We start from the raw sequence: 17,462 nt of genomic DNA, 5'->3' as shown, positions 1-17,462 counted from the left end.
CAATGGACCTTGTAATAAACCCTGTGAGTCAGTGTACTGGCTTCCTGGACAGAGGAGTGCTGGTGTGCAGTTAAGCACCTATTTATGCCAAGATGGCACAGGCTTGAGCTGGAAGACCAGTGGAGCTAAACGTCACATAGGCAGGTCAAGGGAACAAGGTAGTGTATGCAGTGCTGAACAATAAAGCACAAGTAAAGGTAAAACTGCAGGTTGTGAGATCATAGGATTGCAACTTGGGACAAACCAACAGATATGAATAAGGAGAAAATGGCCCTGTGTAGGAGAGGAAATCCTTTCTAACTTTTCTGAACTTACATGCAAAGCAGAATTGCTGGAGAATACTGTGATTTATGGTATTTGCCCTTTCTTCTCTCCTTTCTTCTCTCTGCTATCACTCAGAAAAGTGTGGGTAGGAGACTAAACCACTGTGGAAGTACCTATGCCATTACAATATCTGCCAGCCATGTGGGGAAAAGCCGGTGTGCCAGAGAGCAGCACAGGTCCGTGGTACAAAACATGCTTGTATGAGTGGATGAATCTGGGGGATATGAAACTCCATGCAATATTTGCCCATGCATGGCCAAGCTCTCACTTCCACATGAAAGGAGGAAACCTCTGTGTTTGTACATCAAGACAAAAATCCATATTTTCACCCTGCTTTCATTCACCCCTTGTTAAGCTTTATGACTAAGAGTCTGTTGTGTCTCCTTCTCTTTGTCTCATGCTTTGTTTCTTCTTCCCAAGCACCCCGCTGAGGAACCATGCAGGGTCTGCACAGTGCTGCCAGAAGCTGTAGTGCTCCTTGGGAGTGGGTGCTGTGTCTTGCTTGCCCTGTGCAAACACTGTCTAAGCCAAATCTTGCACCTTGTTTAAATGCCTGTGTGCTTGTTAAGGGCCCAGCTTTCCAGAGGACCATGTATGACAGCTTTGTGTTGCTCTTGGGAGTCAGACGTTCTCTCACTATGTTTCAAGGGACAGGCATCCCAAGTGTTATTCCCAAACTGACACTTTGCTGCAGGGTTTCCACTGGGATGACATCTGCTGATTACATGCAGGGGTGCTGGCCCAGGCACCATGGACCTTGACCACTGGAATGGCCATTTTCAGCAAACCCTAGTTAACCAGACCCTCTGAAATACCCAAGAAGCTTCCATCTAAAGCAGAAACGGAGCTGTTTGCAATGAAATGTACCCCTTGCATAGTAATGGCTGCATGTAAGGACACTCTCAGAAACAAATGAAAGCCATGCTGGTAGCTATCAACGCTTTACAGCAGCTCCAAGAGCTCTTTCTGTTTTCCTCAGCTAAAATGGTGCCAGGATGCTTTTGTTGCCTGACGGGCTGCTGGCGAGAGCCCCCGTTTTGGATGGTGCTGATTGTTGCTGACTGCTGTGAGCCTGGCAGCCAGGCTCTGTCCCACCGCCCCTGCCAGGAGCAGGCGGCCTGGGGGCGCCCGCCCTGGGCACCAGGCATCCTCCCAGGGCTGGGGCTGCACCAGGACGTGGTGGCTGTGGCCGGGCAGGGCAGGGCTGTGGGGAGCTGGACACCAGTCCTGCTGCGGTGTCACTGGGGCAGGGACCAATGACCCCAGGGGATAATGAAATGGGGTCCTGGACAGGGTGAAATGTGGGAGCCCTCAGGGCCACTTCGGCTCTGCAGCACCAGCTCCAGCCTGTGCAGGGGTCCCACTGGCAGCTGCTGTCGGCCTGGGGATGGCCACACCTGCCTGCTCCCTGCTTCCCTGAGGGCTTTCTCTGGGTCATAAACCTGGGATTTAATCAAATACCGGATTGTAATGCTTCTCCCAGAAGAGGGTGGCTTCTGGAGTCTGGCTGTGTTCCTGGACAGCTAGAGATGCTTCAGGAGCACTGATGTCTCTTGGGTGCAGCCAGACGAAATTATCATCTGGCCAGGCAGCAAGCAGAGCCATTTGTAAAAGGTGAGTGCAAACCCTCAGCACCAGCCTGGCCTTCTGGATATATCAAAATGCTTGTGCTGGTTTGAACTGAGGTCTCCCTGCAAACCCAGACTGAGTTTGCCCCTCAGCAGAGCACATTTAAATGGAAAACCAAGCACACTGAGTTGAGCACTCATTGTGTGAAAAGTGATCTCACAGAGACCTAAACATCTGTAGACAGGTAAAAGGAAACCAATGCCATGGTTAGGTAAGTAAGACCTGAGAATAACCTGTTGCTTAACAACTGCTAAGGAAAAGATGGCAGGATGGGAGAGGCTTCAATCTGTTTCAGAGGCCTGACTTTCACCTCCGTGCTCATGGCAATATTATTCATTTGTGCAATATTTTTCACCCAAGAAACAATGCTTTAAAGATGAAATGATACTGCTGATGAACTATTTGGTGTTAGCTTTCCAGTCAGAAAAGTGAAAGGGTGATGCATTTGTCATACTGAAATGATGTCACTTTGGGAAGGGAATAATGTTTTTGTACTACAAGATAATGAATGTCTTCTATCCCTGAGGGTTTGATTAAACTATCAAGTACCAAGTGACATCTTTTCATATGACACTTCTTTGGAAACCATAAGTGCCAGAACAGCATTTCAGTGTATACTTTGGCTAACATAGAGCCACTGCTCCTCCCCAGGGCTGAATTTGTCATGACTCCTGGGCAGTGAGGAATCTTTGGTCTCTTGAAATAGGTTATTTCCTTTTTTGGAGAGAAATAAGAAGACAAAAGCAAGGGATTAATAATTTTTTTAGGTAGAATTCCCGCAGCAAGGAATTGTGATCAATATGAAAGAGCAGTAGTACCGAGACCTTGGGCTATGTTGCTCAGGAGAAATACTTCGCATTTCACAACAGGTACAAAGGGAGATACTGTTGATGTTATTTTTCTGTAGATGTTTTAGATACAGTTAACTAACTTTAACCAGTAAAGTTGCTTGTTTTGAAGGCATTACAGTGATAAAATATGAGGAATGCCCATCTGAGACCAAAGAGGTTACGTAAAGAAAAGGTAGCAAAAAGGAAAACAACATACAGATGACAGAAATAAAATATGACACAAATATGAAGCAAATTGGAAATTAATCTAGGAATTACCCCAACACACTAGAAATCTGTGGGCCCTGGTGGTCTGGTAGATTACACTCTCCTAGCTGCTACCGCTTCACTTTTAAAATGTAAAATCTGTCATGATCCTCAAATGTCTTCAGCCATTATGTTCAAGTTCTTGCAAGTGTTGTGCAAGAAAAATTCATGCATGCTAGCTCTGACAGAGTAGTGAATACAGCAGGTGAAGAAAAAGAAAGCTAATTAAAACAAAATCTTAAAATCCTGTTGCAATTCCATCATGGACTTTGACATTAAATGAATTTTCCTATAAAAATAAGGGGCAAATATTTAGTTTTGTATTCTTATTTCTTTCCTCCTTTTAAGAAAGTGTACCATAAAATTTTATAATTTTATCATCATGTAAAAAGAGCTTATTTCCTGTTCTATAACTTCATAACTTCATCACTATCAAGGGCACCACAGTCATAATGCTTTGTTGTTCCCTAAGTTTCCCAACTGGAAGGAAGTTTGTTGAGTAAGTTAAACAATAGACATGAAAAAAGTAAAGGAAGAAACATCCCCATAACTCTACTAAATTTCTTAAATTCCATAGCTGGATGAAATGAGCAAACACCCAAATGAAATTCAACTTGAAATCTTTTGTTGGATTTTGTTTTAAAATTTTCTGTGAAAAGATTCAATAGGTATTTTAACTCAATCCCTAAACTTCTTTTGGATGAACCTCAATTTTTAAGATCCAGACATTTTACTGGCAGTAATGTTTGGTTGGTGTTAGAAGACTTCAAGCTTGGATTCCTCAGATTATTTTATTCACCTATGTCAGCCAAAATGCCAGTGAAATAATTTGGGCATGCAGGACTGAAATGGGAAGCTTTTGAATTGTTGCCCCATCATTCACAAACTGAAGCTCAGGATATATTTCCTTCTTTTTCACATGCAGTAGAATTTCTCTCCAATTTCAGTGATCTTGAATAAAAATTATTTTGCTGCCACAAAGTGGAAAGCAGACAAAATGTGAAACAAAAGGTGTTGAGTCCAAGCACATAGTTAACTGACCAAGTCACTACAAAACTCTCCTTAAGAATCTCAGATTTATTTAAGTGTTTCATTAAAGAATTACATAACTTGATGTCTCTTGTTTTATTTGTTCTAAGGATTTGTGTTTTTCTTAGCTTGCAAGGGCATGGGACTGGAATCTCTCATGGCTTCAAGAAAGGAAGTAGTTTTTTCTGGGGTAAATTTCATTGCTTGATAGAAAATATTTGTATATTCTTTCCTTAAGTGAACTTATTTGTGTTGAAAAAGAAACCAATTAACTATTGTGGCTTTGGCTAGAGATATGAACTTGTACTATTAGACAAGGAACAAGAGCCATCTTTATTCAGTTGTCCCTGTAATTTATGTCCCCGCCCAGGTCATTTTGTCACTATATTGCATTATTCTCTAGGAACCTGGTTCATAGTTCTTCAAACAGCTCCCTGAAACTGCAAATTATGGTAGGTCCCAGAAGATTTCAAAAGTCTAAGAACAAAGTCCCACCACTTTCTGGAGGTAGACCAAGGGTAATATCTTCTACTAAACAAAGGCTAAACCTTAAGTTTAGTGTTGACAGAAGCTGAATTTCTTGCAAGATAGCTGTGACTGAAGCAAGTTTTTATGCAGTACCTGTTGAGACTCAGTAACACGTAGGAGAAAGTGATGATGCCACTTTGGTGGTACTGGTGTCATCATTCTAAGAACAAAAAGACCCTTGTGCACCTATGGAAGGAAAAATTAAGGTTCACCTACACAGCAGCTTTTGACTTTCTCTTATGACTGTCATTAGGTAGGGCTGAATTGTTTTGGAGGTTTGAAAGAGTAATTTGGATGTGAGACATCAAAAAGAATGAGGAGTTGTTTATATACTTATATGGTGAACTAGTCCTGTTATTGCTGTAGTGAGCTATCTGACTTTTCATAAGGAAAAGAGAGTGATAATTTGGATTTTTTTGGAGATTGATTTACTTTACAGTGTTAAAGAGCTAAGAGATGGCATATTTCACCTCTGGATATCTTAGACTGTGACAATATGCAAAGTTTTGTAGGAGTCTTCGTGATTGTCTCTAGGCAGCCTGTTGGAGATCAATGAAACATTTTTAATTTTCTGAGTTGTTGAAATAGGAAACAATTATTTGAAGTAGTGAGACGTCACTTTTACACTTTGTAGGCTTACCTTAGTTAAGCAGAAGTGAAATGCACATTGCCAGAATTTTTAAGAGCTCTGAACTTTTCAGAATCAACCAGGTATTTATTCTACACATATGGTAGACCTGAGGTGTGTCTGTGTGTCTGCTTTTGCACTATTGAAAGCATTTCCAGACTTCACAGAGACAATCACCTGGTCTATAATATTCTCAGCAGAGGGCAGACAGTGGGATCTGACGTTGCACAGTCTATTTGCTACGATCTGTTACTGCTGGCAACTGTGTATGTGGGATTTATAGGTTAATGTCCTACTCAGAGGTTTGGGAATTCAATCTTCTCGTGTTTTTTTTTTTAATAAACTGTCTATTGCTGAAAAAATTTATAGCAGTATGGCTTCTTATTGTTGGTATACTGAAGAGCACTCAGATTTTTGAAAAGGACCCACATATTTTATTAAGTGATGAAGAAGAGAGTACATGGAGAGCTGAGGTGGAAACTGAGGCTAAAATTATACCACATTTGAATTTTTTTTTTCTGTGAGGCTTCTTGTGCCCTTTGCAGGGCCTTCCAGTGTTCCTGCTGGACACTTAAATGGAAGTGTTCTGGTCTAAATGGACCTTGTGTCTAAGTGAGTTTTGCAATTCCTATATTAAACCATTTCTAGAATGGTTTAATACTAATAAAGGAAGGAGCTGAAAGTTTTTAGAATTCTATTTAACTTATATCCATTTCTTCCCATAATTCTTTAAACATGTGTAAATGAGGATACAGGTATTCATGGAGTTGATAGTTTATTTCATTCTGAGTCATTATTGTATTGGAAAGATAAGTTATTTTTACATTTTATATTACTGAGTCACTGTTATAATTTTTTTTTCCTTAGCTGCTGATAATTTCTTGATCATGTTAGTTCTGGAAATTTTTATTCTTTAATTTATTTTCACAATATGAGAATTTTTCTCATGTTTCAAATTTTGGTCTCAGGCTGTCTTGTTTCTGTAAAGTGTTGCCCTGCTTCAATTTGTTCCTCAGAATGATGGGTGATGTTGAAGTTCTCCTTGTGGGTTATCTCACCATTGTCCTGGTGTGTCTGTATTCTTGCAGCACCACACTGGAATATAAAAAATTGTAGAACCATAACTGAAATACTTATGTGTTACTAATTGATACACAAAATAATATGCTGAGGAAAGAATTTTGACCCCTTTTTTAAAGATTTGGGATTCTAGCCAGCCATGCCACTAGCACTAGAATTAGGTAGGATCATAAGATATCATAACACCAGATTTCTCTGTTGACTAGTTGCAGCTCGTGTTGTCACTTCATTTCTAAACTGTTTGGTTGAATCTGTTTTCCTTTATTAGTAATGTTGCAACAAAGAATTCTATACAGTGTGACTGGAGGCCTGGACAGAGGGTCAGGAAGAACAGATGTGGCTTTGTAGATGCAGGTTAGAAGTTCATTCAAGTGGGAGGAAAATAGCTATGTGTCTCAATAGGATGCCAGAAAATAGGAAAAAGGCAGCAAGGAATACATGTCTCCAGAAGGCCCTGCATCTATAGATGCAACTCTCTTGGAAGGGTGGCTTTTTTGCTATTCTGAATCTCCAAAAGGCACAGAAAGCATTAATCTGAAACATGAAACCAGGCCCAAGGTCCTAAGCCACAGTGAAATAGCAGTGTTGTTTCTTTTTCCAGATGAGTAATTACTCTTTGGAGCCAGGGAGGAGGGGCTTGGAATATCACTTGAAATTACTTCCCCCCACACACACACTTCCACATTTTTTTTAAGACTTTCCATGCAATGAAGTCAGTGCTTAATTCTTTGGAGCACAGAAATGGTGATTAGTACCAGTGCAGGAGGAGTACCTCTTGAGAACTGCTGGGGAACTATTAAAAAAAAAAAATAGAAGGAAAGGGGGAAAGGTCAGTTTAGATTCCAGGTTGTTAAATCATGGAGACACATTCAAGGTCCATTCCAGCCATTCTGTATCACCAGAATGGCAGAAAAATGTCCCATTCACTCTGGCCCTAATACACAGGCTGTTCCTCTTCTATTTTTATTGTTAGGATGGTCCATGTTAAAAGTGATACGAACTATCCAAGTTTCCTAGTGGAAACATAAAATTTCATTATATTGCCACAAAATTGAGAAGTATTTAGGACATTGAGCTGAGAAGCTCATCTTCATAGGCTTGTGCTTCTGCCTTTCTGTTCTTGCCCACCTTCTTTCCACAAGAGTAAAAAAAGGCTTTCCTTTTCCTTCAGCTTCTCCCATGTTTATTCGGCTGTTCTTGTTAGCATCACTCTTTTGCCTGCCTATATTTCTGTTTTCATTCCTCCTGAATATTGAGCTTGGCTATTTATGGCATCAGTATCACTATCTATTACCATGATGTGGAAATGCTATCTCTAAAAATTATCAAAGTGCCTAGTAAATATCATGGTATATTGCCATACTCATTAGAAAACTCTAAGTGCTCAGGGTAGAGTTCTTTGCAGGGCTGTAAATTAGTTTGGGTTTTATTTGAGACGAGATCCATGATGGGGAGGAAGATTTTGATGTGTTGATTTTATTGGCCCAGAGGATAAAGCAGCTGCAGATACTTGTTGATCAGAATTAATTTTAGTTTCTGAAGTTCAGTCCATCAATTGCTTTAGAAATTAGGAGCAAGTTTTCAAACCAGCTTCCAGTTTTCAAACCAATTTCCACAGCTTTTGGAAGGTCACCTTTACACAGAGGTCTGAGTCCATGAGAAAGAGGACAGAGGAAATGTGTCAGTGCTTAAAAGTTGCATTTGTTTTGCTACAGCAAATGGACCTGCCTGATTTTTGATCTGACCAAGGTATGGGTTGCTCTTCACTAAGTAGTAAGGAACAAGTTTTCCAGCAGACCAAAGGAGGGAAGAGATGTTTCTAGCCATCCACACCTATGAAGGCATCAGTCAGTACCCTGTTTTACTGTATGGCTGTGAGAGCTCTTAAAGTTTCAGGAGTATTTTGAGGCTCTTAAAGTATTTTTCCCAGTCTGACAAACACTGACTCAGTCTTGTTGGAGTTCAGCTTGAGCCAGTCAGCCATACTTTACCAGAGAGCTAAATTCTTCTTAGTGTTTTGTCTTTGCAATAGTAGTAATAGCTGTAACAGTTGAGAATGAATGTCCTTGCAATGTTATCAGCTATGCCTCTGTCACCTTGGAGTATCTACCAGAGATTTACAAAAAGGGTATGTGTGACTCTGCAGGTGAAGGGCTGGACAGAAGATACAATTACACACCATTCTGAGCTCTGCTTCAAACAAGACATTGCAGGTACCAGGAGCAGGGTCACCTTTTCCTGAATCCAGCATTTTCATGGCTTATTGCCCTCCTACATATGGCTCTATATGGGAGTATCAGGGTTTTTTCTATATTAGTGATGGCCAGAGTGGCAATAAAGACAGTCTCCATTCTGTGTCCTGATGTGAACCCTGACTGTGAGGCCTCCAGAAAGCTGGCACTTGTATGCTGTTGGCATTTTCTGATTACTCTGTTTTTAATCATTTTGCCCAGAAATGAGAGGGCAATTGCAGACATCTATGGGGATAATGCTTCCTTCCTGAGGAGTGGAAAAACTACCTACTTTTCAAAGAGCTTGATAGGTGAATCTCTCTGACTGAGGCACTATTTCCGTCTTTGGCAGACAAACTTCTTCTGCATTGTTACCAATACAGAAAGCCACAAAACTGATTCATTTTTCTATGGTTCTATTTTTTAGTACTTTTCTTAAGCTTTGCCATGTGGATATGGGATGGGATGAAACAGATAATGGTATCTGTTGAAAGATGAAGCATTTATTCCTTATGTGGATTTACTTGATCTTACCAGTTCTGTATCTTGATGTTTCCTCAATGATGAGGTTTCAGGGCTTCACTGTAATTAAACTGCCTGGGCTTGATGAGCTGTTTTCTGTAGTGAACTTCCTATTCTGGTTTTAACTGTGCAACACTTTTAAAAGAATGATTTCTGTCTCTCTGCTTCATTGGTCTTGAGCCACCTCTGAACTATGGTGAATTACCCTATCAGTGTATGCAGGCTGGAATTTACATGTTGATGACAATTAGCATCAATTCATTGGGCTTCTGTTTATTTGTATTATTATCAAGTCATTGGACTGCTGTTTATTTGTATGTACATTATTTGTAATCTGTTTGTGAGTGAACTTTCCAGTGATGAGATTCTTTTCTGAAGCAGACCTGTTTGGTGAGAAAACTCCAAAGCACTGAGAAAGCAGTAGTGAAACTTTGGCTTGGTAGCATCCTAATCAAACCAGAAAAGTTGGTTTCACTCCCATCAGCAACTCCAAAGTGTTCTGTCCTGTGCATAAGATCTGTAGGCCACGTACCTTGTTCTGCCAGTGTGCTTTCTCTGTTTGACCACTTCCAGTGAAAACCTTTCAGATACTACTTTCTTATTGGTCTCTGGTCCATTAGAAGATTCTGGTTTTGAATAGCTATGCAGCCACCCTCTATTAGTTCATTCTGTGATTTGTTCTCAGAGACAAAGAGTTGTGTAGACTCAAAAATTATTGGAAATTGTCCTGGACAAGGATGTCTAGTCCTTACTCACCACTCAAGCTCGCTACATATGTAAGACAACTGTTAGTGTAATAATGAGGAATTAGTTCTTGTGCTTCATATACTACAATTTAGCTTTAGTGTTAGGAGAATGGGTTGCTTTATTTGTTGAGTGGGTTTTTTGTTTTGTTTTGTTTTAAATGAGAACTCTGACTCTATTTCTGGAATGTCTGAAACTAATTTCTCTTTGTTGTCATTCATAATCATTTCCAGAGCTATCAAGTATTTCATAAAATGGTAGCTGCAGATTTTTTCCTACATCAGCCACTGGGACTAAAAAATAAATGCACATAATAGGGCCAGAATCTCAAGACACATGTGACACTTTATTAAGCCTGTGTATATCATAGTTTACAGCCTCAGAAAGTTCTTTTTCTTTTCTCTGATTATATTCTTAACTACTGTTCCATTCAAGTGTAGCCAAAGACATGTCGTTCTTGTTCTAATTCCTATGAACAAAGCACACATCTTTTAGTTTTCATTCCTGGCCTCATTATTAATGATAATGCAAAATTACAAAACAAATGTAAACAGCAAAAAAGTTCTAGATGATTGTCAAGTTCCACTTGAGGATACACATTTCAGGAGCCCCATATATTCAGCTTATCTGACAGCCAACCAGCTCTTTCATTACTTATTTCAAACTGCTGGAAAAGGTAATGAGAAGCATTTCCCAAATGAAGTGAGACAAATAATGTTTTACCTACCAAAAATCTCCAAACACTTCTAACTCAGTACCCATATGTAGAGGAACATGGCTGTGCATTTGTCTCTAAAATATGTGCCTGAGAAAGGAACCCAGTGGTATTCTGGGCCAGCAAAGGCTACTTAAGACTCTATAGGTGCACTTTTTGGACCATTCCAGAAGACGTTCAAGACACACTGGTTCTGGAGCCTACAGCCTTTCTTCCTTTTCCTTATTCTATCTTTTTTTTTTTTTTGTGTGTGTATGTAAACACAAAATGCTGTTAAGTACTGCTTCCAGAGACAGCTTTTAGGTGAATGAAAGAATGCCCAGTACAAACTAGTTTGCTTACCTCCAGTGTGAGATTATAGGTGTGGTGAAAAGATATAAATGGAAAATGCCATCTAGACTATTGTACTCTATTTTTATTGTATTTTGAAATGTTTACATATGAGCCTTTAAACATAATTATTGTGAGTAATGGAGCCAGAGAGTTGTTCCTTCTTATGGCATTAATTCTCATTGTCACTACTGTACATATTATCTTCTAAAACTGGACTTAATCTGTGGTTTGGATTTGTGGGAGCTGCTTTTTTTGGCCTTGTTATGTAACCACACTTACAACTGTGCCAAACAGCTTGCTTGTTTCAATAGGATGATAATTTGTTAAAGCAGAAGGGAGGAGAGAGGCACTGAAGTGCCACGTCTGCTTGGTTTTGCAAATATGGTACCTCATACCCACAAAGCATTTGCAAACATTTAGTCAGCAGTGTAGGTGGAAGCTGTGTAGCATACTTTAGGAATTATCTCTTTTCAAAGTCTCAGAAATCTTGTGGGCTCAAAATATTCATCAGCATACTGATGTTTAATAAGTTGCCATCTGTCAGCTGAAATGTGGTAAATCCAGTGTGAATGCTTTGAGCCCACAGAAAATGTAAGGCAATTTGATGTAGCTTTGCCTGCAGGGAAAGATGGCTAAACTAAGCCGTATACTACCCTGCATTTGGCCAAACTAAAAGTGTGCAGCTAAGTATTTCCAGGGCCTCAGCTGATTTACAATAACTTGACCCATGATTGAGAGTCCTTCTGCACCTACATTTGCAGCCAGATGATACTCAGAAACTGAGATCTGGAGGGACAGCTAAATTTAGCTATTTTTAAATTTAATTCCAGTACTTTGGCACCAGAAAGCCTTTCAGAATTTGCTCTGGCCAGGATGCGTGGAAAGTACGTGCTCTGACAATGTAACACTGATTATTTTATGGATTTCTACAGTTCAATATTGTGAGCATCCAGGAGCTAACCCCCCTCTCTCTGCCCTTGCCAAAATCTTTCAAGTGATTTTGTGGAGAAAGGTTTCAGAGAAAAACTCAAAAAAAAGGAGCCATGTGCTTGGGTTTTGCTACCTATCACTGACTATTCTTGAAAAATTGCAGGGGGATTTGTGGGTTACAAGTGTACAACTCATACTGCACAGTGTGTTACTAAGTACAGTACTGTCTTGCAGGAAGTAAGGTTTGAATGTCACTCTTGGGCTTTGAATGCATTGTAGTGGGAAATGAACAGGAATTACCATTTCATCACGCATCAACTGACAGTTTGCTTTGAAAATTCAACTTCTACTTGACTGCCATATTCTTAAGGCTGGAAGAGACATTATAATCTCCTTTGCTAGTCCTTCCATGTGATACAGCTTGCAAAATCTACATTAAGAGTTCCCAACTGAACCAAGCCTAGAACTCAAGCAGGCTCAACACTGCAAGTATTTAAATGTCCATTTTTAAGAGGAGTCAGTTGGAAACCTCAAACTGCAACACACTCTATCTTTAGAGGAAAATGAATTTGATTTAGATATGAACTTTGTGCCTTGGCTTTGATTCAGGTTTTTTCTAAGTAAAATTAGTATCTGGCAAACATACTCCAACCCCCTTGCTTATTGATTGGGTAATATAGTTCACTGGTCATTTAAAGAAGTGTAAAAATATATACCTGGGAGACTGCATTCCTTTGGAAGGATGCAGAGTACCTCAAATGCACAATAGCCCTCACTTGGGTATGAAGTGCAGAAAAAAGCAACTGATTACAAAAATTCCTGATCAAAATCAAGATGCAAATAGTCCTCATCTATTCAATCTGCACTGAAGTAATGACCCATTTGGAAAAAAAAAAGTTTGGATTTCACTTCTTTTTTTTATTTAATGACCAAGTGTAGACACTAAAGAAGGGAATTGACTGTTTTTACGAGCTGATTCCCTTTCCTTCCTCCTTGGCTCATGTGTCTCTCTGGTGACTAATGGGGAGGTTGCTTCTCTGGAACACAAGGGGAAAGTTTCAGTAAATTGCAAAAGCATGTTTGTTACTTGGAAGTCTTTTGGCACATTTTTGAGCAAAGTTCATGGAAACTGTAAAACTATTCTGAAGAAAGACTTAGAGGCCACATTATCAAAAAATGCACCTACGCACAGGGACCTGCTTGTGAAAAGTTCATTGCACTGGTCAGATCAAGAATCTGAGCTGTTGTGCAGTCAAGCAGGTGTGCATAAAATACACTACTGCATTTGCGGAGTGAGGCAGTTTCCCTGTCATGGAAATACACAACTCTCAGATTTGTATGGTTGTCTCTATGTTTTATAAGGGTTTTATAAGGGTGAATTATCTGACAATTAAACTCTTTCCTTACCTCTTTCCTTGACCCTTCTGTTTTCCATGCGCAGAAGATAAAAGTTTCGCCTACAGAGCAATCTAAACCTTCTAAAATGTTCTGCCCTCAGAGAAAACACTATATGAAACAAAATTACTAATAGGGTTATACTGGAGATTGGTTTGTTCTTACAGTAATTTGATCTCAATAAGCCTTTTAAGTCTTCCTACCCGTAACTTGAGTTTTATTTTCTTATGTGAGGAAAACCATAAGAATCTATGAAATTGTAGGAAAAAAGAGATCTGCAAGAAGAGGAGAAGGAGAAGGAGAAGGAGAAGGAGAAGGAGAAGGAGAAGGAGAAGGAGAAGGAGAAGGAGAAGGAGAAGGAGAAGGAGAAGGAGAAGGAGAAGGAGAAGGAGAAGGAGAAGGAGAAGGAGAAGGAGAAGGAGAAGAGAGGGTGTCCTCTGGCAAGCTTTGAGTTATGGAAGAGTAAGTTCACACTAGTCTTTTGGCTGCCTGGATTACATCTGCAGCTGTTCATGTGCTCTCTTTTTTATATGTCTTCTTGTTGGCTTTAGTAGTCATATTCAAAAAACCAATAGATTTTTCTTTTCTTAAAATGCCCATTAAAAATGGATATTGCAGTCACGAAAGCTGTTAAGCAAGCATGCTGAGACACCTGGGAGACATACATAGGACAGGAATATTTTTTGTGTTTCACTGCCAATATCTTTCTAACTCAACCTAGAGCAAACAACTGTAATAGGAAAAGGAAGCTTCATTTTCCATAGTCCCTTAGGTCTTGGCTTCCCCAATAAGGAAGTCATATTAACATCTTCTCTGATGATGACTTAGGTGATGCAAATAGGCCTTTACAGAGAATGGAACTGAAACTACATCTTCATTTCATACAACCCATAAACACGTTATATAGGTCATTGGCAAGGTTTTAATTGGAGACCAACCTAATTTTCCTGAGCTCCTTGTAGTTCTTTGAACTTGCACTTTCTTACCAATCCTGCTCCATCTTGGAGCAATCTGCAGTGTGTCCAACAGGAATGTGTTTGCATGTTTGCAACTGACTTTAAAATACCTTGCTGATATGGCTGTTGGCAGCTGCTTGCTCTACCCTCCTTTGTCCTTTTCTTGTCTATTCACAAAACCTGAGACATGCTGGGAGGTTTTTGGTTTCATTTATAATTTACCTAAAATTCTTTCCTTTGGTTGTTACAAGTCATGTCAGATATATCAACATGGAGATTCTCTTCTGCAATACATTCTCTTAAAAGGTGAGCACACATACACACACACACAGAGTGAGAGAGAGAGAAGCAATAGATGTCACTTAAATACTGGGAGTGTATAAAAACATAAACCACAATTCATCATTCAAAATGTATTAGCAAATGAGAGCCATGGGGAGAGCTGACATAAGCAATCTGCCCAACATACAAAGTGTTAATTTTCTGGAAATGCCCCATATGTGCTGACTATAACTACCTAACCCTAAAAACATTCATAGACAAGATTTTAAACAACTATTCATAAGAGTAACAACTCTGACACTGGGTGTTGTCTGAGAATTAATGACTGCCTACAATTAATGGCCGTCAACTGCGTTTCAGCAATTAGTTCCTCTCAGTTAGTCATTAGTCCCTACACACAGTTCTCAAACTCCTGTTGTCCATTCAGTATTGGACCAGATGAAAATACATTGTCTCCAAACACTGAAAAAGCTTGTAGCAATGTAAGCTTTCAGCAAACTCTACTGCTTGCTTGACAAAGTTTGCGCTAGGGAAATTTCTATGTTGAGTTTGGTCCTAAATTATATCTTTTACATATCTTTTGATTCCCACAATTAATCACTGTACAGCACCACAGGGAAAGAAGACTTCCATATGCTGTAGTAATGAGAAGCCTGCAAGAAATGTGACTAATAGTGGAAATGTGCAGCTTAAGCTGTGAATTAATAATTTATGTGAATTGCAAAGAAGAGTTTGCATATGGTGCAAGTATGATTGCAGATGAAGCTGTTCATGCAAATAAAAGGATCTGAGAATTAGTTGCACAGCTCAGGACCCAACTCCCTTTAAGACCAGGTCATAATAACTCTTATGACTGGGAAAATGCAGGGCTTGGTTACACAGAGTGTGATTCTGATCTGAAGAGAGACACCTCCAAAAATATGGCATGCTCATTTTATGAAATCTTCCTAATCCTATACTCAGAATCATACCTGCTAACCTTGGAGACACAAATCCTGGTCTGAAAAGCAACAGTAAGCAATGCAAGAAGTGGCACTGGGGCTAGGAGTGAGAGGGAACCCACACAGTTCCTTGCTTTGGGACAGAAATGAGTTAAAAGCTGGGATTTCCCTCTCATGGAAAATATTGTCACTTTGCAAATTGCTCTCCTTCAGAATGAAAACAGTTTGAAACTTCCTGTGGAATGGAAATTCTGTTGAAATACTCTGTAAAAAATGTGTCACAGTAGAAACAGAAGGCTTCCCGATCTGTAAAGGGTTTCTCCCTTAATTTAGACACAGCTGTCCACTTATAAAATAAAACATGAGAATCAGCTCATAGAATATTGACAGTATTGTACATTACACATCTGTTTAGACAGCATTCTACACTACTGCATGAAATGTCAATAACAATATGTTTAAACCCCTAAAAATAAATTACTTTTCATAACAGATTTCATTTTCAAATATTTGTAGATTGTCTGGATTTGGTTTCAGGGCAATTTGAAGTCTTGTCAAAATTTTGGCTTCAGATTAAAAAAAAATTCTTTTTTAATCTCCTTAAGACCAGTGCTTAGAAAAGATAAAGCCCTGTCAGTCCCATGCAGAGCTGCAGCGCTGGTACCTCACGCAAACCAGCGCACCCACATTGCCGAGCAAAGCACCGTGTATCTGTTTTGAATTGGGGACGTCCATCATAATGGTGTCTGTAAGTCTGAGAATGTAAAGCTACTTGCTTTGTGGCCAACCTCTAACTACTAATAAGGGTTAGGGAGAAAGTTTCCTTGGAGGCAGTTCATCCCTTAACTGCTTGCGCAGATTTTCTAAAGCCCTTCTCAGATGGAGCTGGCATTAAGTCCTGTCGGGGCCAAAGGTTTGGCCCACAAGGACAGCAGCAGCTCCTTACTCCCACAGCCATGGCTGCCACTGCTCCAGGGCCCACACTCCAGTGGCAGCTGGGGGCACTGGAGACAGCTTTGCTTGCAGAGGGCTTCAGTCAGGGCCAGGTGCCAGCACAGGCAAAACAGAACCTTGTCAAGGGTGGCAGATGTCTAGTGACAGCAAAAAAGGCTCTGCAGCTTCCTCAGTCTGTTGGAGGTCTTACTCCGTGGCTTGTCACTATGGTCTCTGGCAGGGATGAGCAGGAGGGCAGAATTGTTGAGCTTAGGGCCTTTTCCAGTGTCAGGATGAGTAATGAGGGTTGTACCCTCAGTCTTTGCCATACCTCTGTCTTTTGCTCTCCCCTCCAACGACAAAGAGTCTGACTTCTCATCCAAAGGGAGGCAAAATGTGTTTTTGTCTTCTCTGTTGAGAACCCATGAGTCCATTCTGATGCAATGACCTACCTAACTAGGACTGTGGGGAAGTGAATTAGTGAATAATGAAAAATAGGGACCTACTATTTGTGAGATGCAAAATTATTACACAATAACCATACCTGCCTGGAGATGGGGAATATATTGAATATATGAGGGATGGCTGAGGTCACTTGGTCTGTTCAGTCTGGAGAAGAGGAATCTGAGGGGACACATAGCAACTTCCTCGCAAGGGGAAGTGTAGGGGCAGACACTGATCTCTCTGGTGATCAGTGACAGGACCCAAGGGAATGGCCTGACACTGTGTCAGGAGAGGTTTATATTACATATCAGGAAAAGGTTCTTCCCCCAGAGGGTGGTTGGGCACTGGAATAGGCTCCCAGGGAAGTGGTCACAGAACCAGCCAGATTCCAAGAAGCATTTGGACAATGCCCTCAGGCATATGGTGTAATTCTTGGGGCTATCCCCTCCAGGGCTAAGAGTTGGACTCAATGATTCTTGTTGGGTCCCTTCCAACTCAGAATATGCCATTATTCTATAATTCTATGAATATTTCCAGGTGTCTTTGTGCTGGTTTAGACAGCCCGAGTCCTTTGATCTAACTGAAATGGCCAGGCTCCAACCTGAAAGCCCTGGCCCATGCTAACACAGGGTATCTCAGCTTGGACATGGTTGCTTAGCTTGCAGACCACAGCTGCCCCACAGCTGGCCAGGTTGGAATATGAGCAGGATGGGCTCAGGTT

General features: G+C 40.4%; 1 protein-coding gene and 1 long non-coding RNA gene across 2 annotated transcripts in view; one reads left to right on the top strand and one right to left on the bottom strand.

Annotated features, from left to right (window-relative positions):
* RBPJ (recombination signal binding protein for immunoglobulin kappa J region) overlaps nucleotides 1–17,462 on the top strand; it is a 140,467-nt gene that overhangs the window by 15,782 nt on the left and 107,223 nt on the right. The window lies entirely within an intron of this gene.
* Nucleotides 5,998–17,462, bottom strand: part of LOC128786699 (uncharacterized) — a 39,287-nt gene continuing 27,822 nt past the window's right edge. Inside the window, exon 3 of the long non-coding RNA XR_008430448.1 lies at nucleotides 5,998–6,330. This is a non-coding gene — a long non-coding RNA (uncharacterized LOC128786699). The remainder of the gene's footprint in view (nucleotides 6,331–17,462) is intronic.

Source organism: Vidua chalybeata, chromosome 4 (genome assembly GCF_026979565.1).
Source record: "Vidua chalybeata isolate OUT-0048 chromosome 4, bVidCha1 merged haplotype, whole genome shotgun sequence".
Classification (NCBI taxonomy): domain Eukaryota; kingdom Metazoa; phylum Chordata; class Aves; order Passeriformes; family Viduidae; genus Vidua; species Vidua chalybeata.
This window is presented reverse-complemented; position numbering and strand designations above follow the sequence as displayed.